The sequence below is a fragment of the Morone saxatilis genome, unplaced genomic scaffold, assembly GCF_004916995.1.
Source record: "Morone saxatilis isolate NCDOM2014 unplaced genomic scaffold, NCSU_SB_2.0 Contig8, whole genome shotgun sequence".
NCBI classification, from domain to species: Eukaryota; Metazoa; Chordata; class Actinopteri; family Moronidae; genus Morone; species Morone saxatilis.
Window position 1 is genome coordinate 23441424 of NW_023340257.1, and position 10195 is coordinate 23451618.

Sequence of the window (10195 nt, forward strand, 5' to 3'; positions counted from 1 at the left end):
TGGACAAGGAGCCCCCTGGATTTCTAGGCACATGTTAGGAGGAAGTCCCAAGTCCTCTGACGCACTTTGCGGAGAGGGCCACTTTATAGAAAACTGGATTACTGACACTTAATACGATTGAAATTGACTGCAGCGACGACTATCTTCTTCGAGGATAGCACAGGCTTGCACAGGGGATAGAGGCGTTTCTTTCTTTCAGGGGGCAGAAGAATTTGGTCTGTTTAAACCCAGTGGCCGCGCAGCAGCCGCAACTACACAGGCTTTTGCGATTGAAGTACCACTGGCCACCATTCTACCACAGATATCGAAAGGAACTTACATCTGAATTCCAAGTACAGTCTTATTGGATGGTTGTTTTATTTTCAAACCACAGGTTTACACAAAACACAGGGCACGAATAGATAATGACGCTGTCAAGCTTAGTGGGAGCATTATTGAACTGTAAAATAAAATTAAAATATGACAACTAATTTAAATCGCTGTGTATGTACATACTCTAGTCTCTTTCCGATTAAGGGTTTCTACCAGGTTGCCTTAAATTGGCGACCTTAGGGGCTTACAAAAAGTATGATAAACAACATCCATATTGATGGATTCTTACAACAGATCCTGCGCTATGATTGTACGATTAGTGTGAGGAGCATTACCTCATATTTACATTTACAGACTGTAATTTTTGCCTCCAAAAAAACAGCTTTAACGGTCATCAGTAATGGAGAAATTGTTTTGGGGGTCTCCGTACCAACACAACATGGTTTTCTTCATCTGGAGAGGCAAGATGTTGGAATGGCCAGGGCATTCTCTGCAAGCACCACAGTATTTCATGTGATAATGCTGTTTTTGTCACACATACTTACCCTTTAGCCAAAGAAATTGACGCTCTCTGGTAATTTGCACTATTGCCACCTGGGCCATATTGCAATTCTCGATTAACTATTTGGGATTAATTGGTGCGGACCTAAGTTGACTCTTTTTGGTTCCCACCCACTTGAGGGTTTGTAATCAACAGTTTGATGTTATTTGCCTGACTCCAGAGCAGTCTGAAATGTGCCTTGAACAACTAAATCTTGCATAGATTCATCCAAAAGGCTTGCTGATTGTCCTCTGTCAGGGGCGCAAACTTAATATTATTTTCATTATCCACGTTTTGGATACTAGGGTGGCAGTCACTTTAGTCTACTAGAATGGTCTGAAAAGTATTAAATGGCAAAATTGCCAAGACATTTGGACACATTTCAAGGTGACATATTCAAAATTGCTGGTTTTATCTGAAAAACAGTCCATAACCAAAATGTATTCAATTTACAATCATAACGTCATGTTAGCAGCATGGCTGATTATTTTCAGGTACTTGGGTTTATTGACCATAAAACTAATGGCATTCCTATCAGCCCATCGTTTTTAAACAAAGTTGAGGAACGTGGTAACATGATAAAATTAGGATGTTAATATTGTCATTGTGACCATGTTAGCATTTAGCTCTTAGCGCCACTGTGCCAAAGTACATCCTCACAGAGCTGTTGGTGTGGCTGTCGGCTCTTAGAATTTGTTGCTTGATAAATTACTTAGAGGATTAATCAATTCATTTTATTTTTAAGTCGATTAACTTTCTATTGATCAATTATTAGACCAATTGGTTCAGCACTAATCCTGTGCCTGTCAGACTTGAGTCCATAAGCTTTTCTGACAGGATTGAGGGTGTTTGTTGGCAGGGCGCAGTATCATTTCAGGGGACACACATTTCTGAACAAGTTGGTGAGAATTGAGAAAAGCCAGTCCTGCCGGAGGGATGAACCGGACTCACTCAGGGTAGTGGTGGAGAAAACGATGTTTGCAGTCTGCTATTATGGACAATGTCCTCCACCCTCTCGATGACAAAATGTCAATGCAATGGAGCACTTTCAGTCGGCGGCTCTTTCCACTGAGGCGTGCCAAGAAGCACTTCAGGAGTCCGTCTGACTGCCCTCCACAACAATGCCTCCTCCCTTAACAGCATCAGCCGCTAGCCCTTCGTTTCCCTTTATCTACTTGCCTGCAGTCTGTCATTTACTTATTTCTCCAGTGGACTCCAATGTGATTTCATCCCTTCTCTCACACACACACAAACACACACACACATGCAAGCGGCTACACAAAGCTTCTCCACCCCCAAACATAAGCTCTGGCCCCATCTGTTGGACTTAGTGATGCTCTTGTTCTTGTTTGTCCCTCTATTTTTTTATCGTTTGTTTTTTTGAGTGTTAAGAGCCCCTTGTGGATCCACAAAGTAATTCACTTACCTAATCATTCATTTATTCACTCATTCACACAGACATGATTAGTCAATCTGCCCCCTAGTGCCCATTAGAAGGCATATGGTACATCTACAAACAACACACTGAACCAGCATCATTCACTCTCTGTGTCTCATCTGTGACACTGTGTCCTTGTTTTTATCTGTGTTTATTGTCTGTGAAGTTCTTTGTCACAGATGTTTTTTCTGGAAATTGATTTAGAAATAAACTTAACTTGACTTGATCAGTCCCTCCATTCGTCTTATCCAGCTGGGAGGTTGTTAAGATCTGTTCTGTCAAGTCTCTCGCCTCTTCCATCCCTTTAGCCATAGCTGGTGAGGAGGAGCTGAGCGCCATCTGCCCGCAACTCCAATCAGCTGTTAATCTGCACAAATCAGTAAGAAATATGCCAATATGTCAGTTAGTCAGTTATTAGTCACATTGATTCTTCTTCCTGACTACAGTTTGTCTATCTATCTAATCTATTCAAGTCACCAATTATTCTACAGTGTTGACAATACATTAACAAAAACAGAACAAGAAAAGGATGCAAAATTAGCAGGAGAACATCATTATGACACTAAATGAGTGTCTGCAGCCATGGTAGCAGCTCTGTAAGGTTGTATTTTGCCACTTTGAGCTAAATGCTAACGTCAGCATGCTAACATGCTCAGAATGACAATGGTAACATACTGATGTTAACTTTAGGTATAATGTTTACCCTGTTCACAATCTTACTTTTGCATGTTAGCATGCAAGAATGTGCTAATTGGCATTAAACACAAAGCACAGTTGAGGCTAAATGGATCACCAAAATCATCAAATATCATAATAATCCATCAAATAGCTTTTGATAGAGTTCATTCTGGGTCTAAGTGGTGGACCAACTGACTGACATTGCCATCCACTGCCATTGTGGCTAATAAACCTACAAATTAAAGGCAAAGGCAGCTCAAACTATTGATAAAGTAGATTCACGTACACTGTTGCCTCCATCAGGATATACTTTTTCAATACATCCAATTACTTGTCTGTGTACTTTTGTGTGTCGTTCTGTTCGAACGCAGTAAAATATCTGAGAACTGGATTTTTATTCAGTTTTATCACCCTGCTGTATCTCAAACCAGGTGCCAAGCACTCAGGCCAAATATTTGCACCACAAATGGCAAAAAACAGACAGCAACAGACTCTCAGAGATCACCAGTTTCACACAGATGGAGGATATGCAGCGTTATACAGCTGATATACATTCACAAATTATGTTCAGTGGCAACATTCAGTGCCAATGCCTGAAGCAGTGGGATGTTTTATATTTTCCAGTGAAACATAAAAGATGTGACAGTCAGGGTGGAGGATACATATAAACTCTTTAATACCAGTGGTTTGGGATTAAGTACTTCATTTATGTCATACTAGTGGTAAAAAAATGACATTTGTATTATTAACTGTGGCAGTGAGCATCATCATTTTGATCAACTTATGCATTTCATTTGTCCTGTAGGTTTTAAGGGTTGAATCAGTCGGGGGATCGTAGAATTTGCTCAACCTAACATAAGTAGGAGAAATTACATAAACCTGCACTTTAAATTCAACCCTCTAAACTTAGAATTCTTTTGGGTATGTTGTAATCTTTTATCTTCAGACCTTTCAAACAAACCTTACAATTCCCTAATGCACGTACCTCATAAGTTCATGAATGATCAACCATAAAAACTGTCTCCTCTGTGGACCTGCAATCCGCATTTTTCTCTCCTCTTCCTCTAACACATGGGGAAGAATCCAGATCGTGGGTGGTGCCAGATGTTTCCCAGGGGGAAACAGCGCTGAAGCATCTGTGGAGGTGTGCCGACTGACAAGGGAAAATGTTCCACAAAGATGTAACATCGGCTAGACATTAGCTATTGTTACATACTGTTTGCATGTGAGAATGTTCAGCTGTGAGTGAACAGACTAAGTTATTCCTGTACCCGGCAGCATGCTGTGGGTTTATGTGGGTTTAGAAGACCAGCAGAGACACTATCAAACTCTAGACTAGAAAACTAGAAAAAAGTGATGCCTGTCTGTCAAAGTGCTCAAGAAATATTCATTAGTGAGCAGAGCATGTTTTGTTGTGGCCAGCTGGCCACGGGCAGTTGAACTAGCAGCGGTGTATCTCTCCAGTTCATTGGTGTTGGCCTTTGCCTCCCTCAGTCCTGGCCCTGCATGTTTTGGCAGCGATTCAGCTGTCGTCCCACAACGTTACACTTCCCAAATTAACATTTTATATGATGGCAACATAGTGTGGGTGTGTGATAAAGCTTGCCAGCACAGAAATGAAGCAAGCTGGCACTGAATGCACTGCTAGCTCTCTCTCTCTCTCTCTCTCTCTCTCTCTTTCTCGATCTGTCCCATTGCAACAACCTTGAACCAGTTTGTTAGCATCCCAAATGAACAGCATCGGTGTTGAGATTTGAATAGCATAAATAAATGAATGAGCAAACAAACCAGCACAAGGCCGACGCCGCTCTAGTGGCAATCTAGGACTTGCACTCCCTGTGTAATGATCTGCAAATAGCTGGCTGCTGAGATAAAATTCAATTGAAACTACAAACTGCCACTGTCGGCCACATGGCAAATAGGCTGTTATAATTTCAACCAAGAGATTTGCCATGCACCTGGTAAAATCCAAACACTTCAAGTCAATAGGACTGCAGGGTAACATCATAACAAGACCACATGTTGCCTTGTTTTTTGCCTCCCTGCTACAGTCTCATCAGACAGGGAACCATCTCACAAAATTAACAAGTCTATTTCTAGAGATATTAAGAGATATTTGTGCTGTGGGAATTGAAACACAAGCTTCTTTACCTAATAAAGTGGGAATTATTGTAAATGTACATGACTTAAAAACCTTTAAAATGGCCTTGAATGATTTTATTTAATGTACTTCTTTGAACCCCAGGCTGTCTGTGGTTAGTTTTATCACTTTATTAACAGCCACGAGGCAATATCTTAAAGGCTCAGCGTGTAACAGTTAGGAGGATCTTTTGGCAGAAATGTTATATAATATTCATAGGTATGTTTTCATTAGTGTATAATCATCACCTGAATATAAGAGCCTTTTATATCTATAGACGCCACTGGTCGCCTTCCATGGAGTCCGCCACTAAATTCTATACACTGGTTCTTTAAAGTGGCACAGCATAGAATTAGAATTGCACTTTAATAGGTTTGGGGACTCATTAGAGAAAGATTAAGAAAGAGAGTTATAACTTAGTAAAGCCTTTTTTATTACTTCAAACAGATTTGTTGACTTTGACTGAACAGTCCTGACTGAAAGTCGACTACCTTTACCTGGAGCTTTTAACCTAAGGTCTTTGTCAGCGTTTAAGTTTGCACAGTTGTCATTGAGATGGATCTGTTGACATGCAAGGTCAATACTTGAGGACTTTCTGACCATGTTGGATTTATTGTATGTAAGTTCATTCTTGACCTTTGAAATTCAGTATTGAACTATAAATCAAAACCATTGCCCTAGGTCTACATGCTGGGACTCCCATGAACCCCTTACATCAAGAATAAATTCAGCTTAAGGTGTGCTGATTCCAGCAGTACAGTATGTGTATGATGTCCGACTGGTTATTACTGAAAAGTAACAATGTTATTTTCTGCACAAAATTCATCATTCAGGATCAAATGATTAATATTCTAGTCTGTTATATATTCTATTAATTTCAAGGGTTGGGGTTACATTTCTTTTGAATACCAGTTATTATATATTATGTTAGGAAAGTGACCCTCATACTGTCTGCTTAAATGACCATCATTGCCTCTGACTGCCTCTTCAAACTCTGCTGGTTTGTCTAACCTTGTGATTCATTTGGAGAACTACACTGAGATCAAGTGTCTGAATGAATGTCTTTCCCAAGAGCAATAAAGGCGGAGGGGGTGAGGGTGATGCTAAAAGCGGCTGGCTAAAATATTTTATCAGATTGATGATAAATGTGTGTTGAAAGAAAATTTATTTTTTTATTCCAAATCTACTTACAGTGGTCAGCACCTTACAAAAGTTTTTGGTCCACATTACCTTTCCATTGTATATGAAGCACACTGCTCTTTCTAGAATACTGTCGGTTGTTGTGGCTTTTGCTTTTGTACTAAAACATACATTCTGGCTGATTCCCCTTTCACTGCTTTTCTTTTGCTATTACAATTTATTTTTTTATTTGTGTTATTTATTTTGTCATCCTATTTGTGTTTGCACAGCAGCAGAGAAAATAAATATGATTTAATTTCCTTCAAAGTGAAAAACCAAAGGACATACAGTACAAAATGGTAATGAATATTTGGTGACGGAAATCTCACTATAAATATAAATCTGTGAGTTTCAGCCTCTCTCTCTCTTTCTCTCTCCGATGACAGATTTTGAAATTATCCTCCCAAATGGGCTCCGTCATTATCTGCTGCTTGTGACTCATCACTTTCCCAATGACAGAGTGCTGTGAAAGGATTTCCCTTTTACAGCTGAGCGCTCAGAAGATGACTTATAGAAGAAGGAATACCAGCTGCAGTTTTTGATTGACATCCATACAATTTGTAGAGCATGTAATGGGCTCTGAATGGGTTTCATGGGAGGGGAAGTTTTCTAGTGTAGTGTGAGAAGAACCAAGGGCAAACCTAGACACGAGGAGGAAGAACCGTATAAATGTTATATACTATATATAAATCCAGAACTTATGTCTCAATATAAATTTAGCAGCAGCATTTCTTTCAAATTAGAGGTGAAGCGCTTCTGTCATCACCTTTGCACTAGTCTGTTTGGTGTTGTTCATGATGTGAAGTGTAAATGAGGCAGGGTTGATAGAGGCAGTCTAACAGGGGAGGTGATTGTCAGTGAAAAATCAAAGGAGAAATCACTCCTAAGTTGTCCTGAAGCTACTAAACAACCCAGCTGACTTCCACAAGAGTAAGCAGACACTGGTTTGGTTTATTCAGTAAGCCATGACCTGAAAACTATTCTACGCTGGTATTACACCCTGACCATGCTGATGCTTTTAATAGAGAAGAGTTTCTGTTAAAACTGCAAGAAATTCTGAAACAATACCAAATCTAATTATTATGTGGGGGAAAAAAGGAAATGATGTACCACCAAATTTGAACTTTTTTTAATTAGTTGTCTTGCTGGGCTATGTGTACTTTTCTAAATTACTTGTGTGCACTAAGTGGACTGTGAGATTTAATCTTAATAAGATGAGATAAGAGTACATTTTATTGATCTCTGTGGGGAACTTTGGCCACTGCAGCAAAAGTGGGGAGGATTCAGCATTGAAATAAGAAGGCACAATGAAACAATGGGGCATAAAATTATTATAACGTAGGATTTTATTACTTTTGGGCTAAAGTATGGTAATAATAATATTGCACTCAGCAAAATAATTTCTGAGATCTCCAACGGTGCACACCAGCTGTCAGATGTAAACAAATCCCAGGTTAGCAAAATATACTTTGAAAAGAAAATGATGGCCAAAGCTATTACCCCAATTGCCTGTTATAAACATCGATCACAGTTTATGGACTGACCTCCTGATTCAGCTACGACCCGCTGTACACACAGTTTTCCAGCGCAATGAGCCGTTATTACCAAAATTCCAGGTGGGCTTACTTTCAGCTGTACCTGCAGATAAAGTGGTTGAGATAACCGGGGTCAACTGTTGGTGGCTTGTTTACAATCTGATCATCTGGATCATTTGGTCAACAACTATTTGATGGATTGCTGTGAGATTGAGAACAGACATTCATGCTTGTTTCATGATGAATTGTAATAAACTTTGGTTAGTGAACAAAAACTTGCAACATTAACTAGGGATTAATGCCAACTGATAACCGATATTTGGAACTGGTATAGATTTGCAGTAAAATTGAAAATCTTAGTGTCAGTATTTTTAACTGCAGTGTAACTAAGTACATTTTCTGTGCTGCACTTAAGAACAGTTTTAAGGTACTTGTACTGTATTTGAGTATTTCTACGTCCCTGTCTTGTGAAGTGAACTTATAAAATAAGTAATACTGTCAATGGTAACTAATCAGATAGTGCTGTGGGTGGGACATTTAGAGAGACTATAGAATGGCGGCTACATAAAGCCAAAGTAGTCATTTTAAATAAATGTATTTTATCAGCATTGGATAAATTGATTGGATAAATAACGACAAAAATGCTGAATATAGAATCCGATAATCGGCCAGATAATAAAACTAAAAGCATCACCATCAGCTGTATTTTATGTTTAGTGCTAATTAGGAAATGTTAGTGCTAACACGTTACATTAGCATTATGATTGTCATTGTGAGCATTTTGGCATAGTTGTAGACTCATATCGTTGAACACATCATTAACACCATCACTTTTTAAGTTGGTATGTCAAACTTATGACCAAACAGTTGCTCAGTGTTGTCACAGTCACTCCATCTGGGGTCTGTAAGTCCAATATTCACCCTCTTTTAGCTCTGTTTTTGGTCTCTACCAACTCCTAACTGTGTCTGTCTGCTGTTTGGTGAATATGCAGTGGGAATGTGCAGTGGGTTTTTATATCTTTTTCACTGAAAATATGCTATGAAAGTGAACCAGAAAGGTAAAGTGTGTCAGACAGCTAAACAATGAGCTGAAACTCACTGTACAGCTTGGTAAAGCCGAGGGGAGCTGCAAGATTCGGGAGATAATTCTCTTTAGGTTCATCACTACAAGCAACGCCTCTTACATTATTGTAAAAGTACCGATTATAGCCGCAAAAAGTAAGAGGCTTTTCTCAACCCATAAAGAAAGTAATCCTTCAGGTTATTTGAAAAATTTTGAGTTAACATTTTAGATATGGTTTTCATTTGACAGCAATACTTTAGCGCTATACTGTCTGAAAATACGGGATGGATGGATTGCTATCAGGCATGTATGTAGAAATTACAATAACAATGTATAAATAAATGTTTGAGCAATATACTTAAACTATAGGAGATATCAGGTCAATGTTAAGTAGCCACCTTGTTCAGTTATCTCGTGTGTAGTATTCAAATGCAAAGTGAAACGCCTAATCATCTCGCTCTGACGTGTCAGACATTCAAATCTGACATTTTTTTCTGTCTCACTTAATCTTAATCAACATAAAGCTGCCTGTCATTAATCCTCCTTTTCTTCACTCACTCAGATCAATGTTTCCTTTTCCAGAGCAAAGATAGTAATTAATCCCCAGTCCAACAGAGCCTTCAGGCATGACTATTCGTCAAAGACCCTAATCAATGCCTCTGCCTTTTCTTCTACTTTCAGAAAATGAGTTGCCATTTTTTTTGGATCATGTTTTACATTTCATCTTGGAGAATCAATGAATCTTATAAGAGCCAAATAATTAATGCTCGAGCACAATCCCGTAAGAAAATCTGAACTCTTGCAGAACAGTTCTCTGGTTTAAAACTTGGCCCCCGGAGCTCAAAAGATGTGTTTGGGAGGGGTTTGAATTGATATGCTTCCTATTGTGCCTATTAGAATTATTTCTGCAATAAATGGTCTATACTCGTGTCTTTTCACTTCATTGGTCCCTCATTGACTCTCCATTAATGACATTTCTGAAGAAAGATGAATAATAGATGTTATTACTGATGAAATTTATCTGGGAGAAGTGAAACTCTGAGGAATGGTGCAGGCTAAAGACTGGTAATGCCAGAGTAGCCTGGGCACAACAGATAGGGAAAGGACTGAAGGAGTGAAGGGGCCACTGCCTATTTATCAAGAGTAAGGTGCATGAAATTGGTTCTTAACCTCACAGTTAGAGGGTTTAATTAGAAATCATGCTTTTGCTACAGGAAGGAGGGGAGGAGGGGGGAGTTGTCCAAACAGGTTGATAAATGACTTGTGGGACAGCAGGCTTTGGAAGGATGGGGGGGGGGGGGACGGGTTG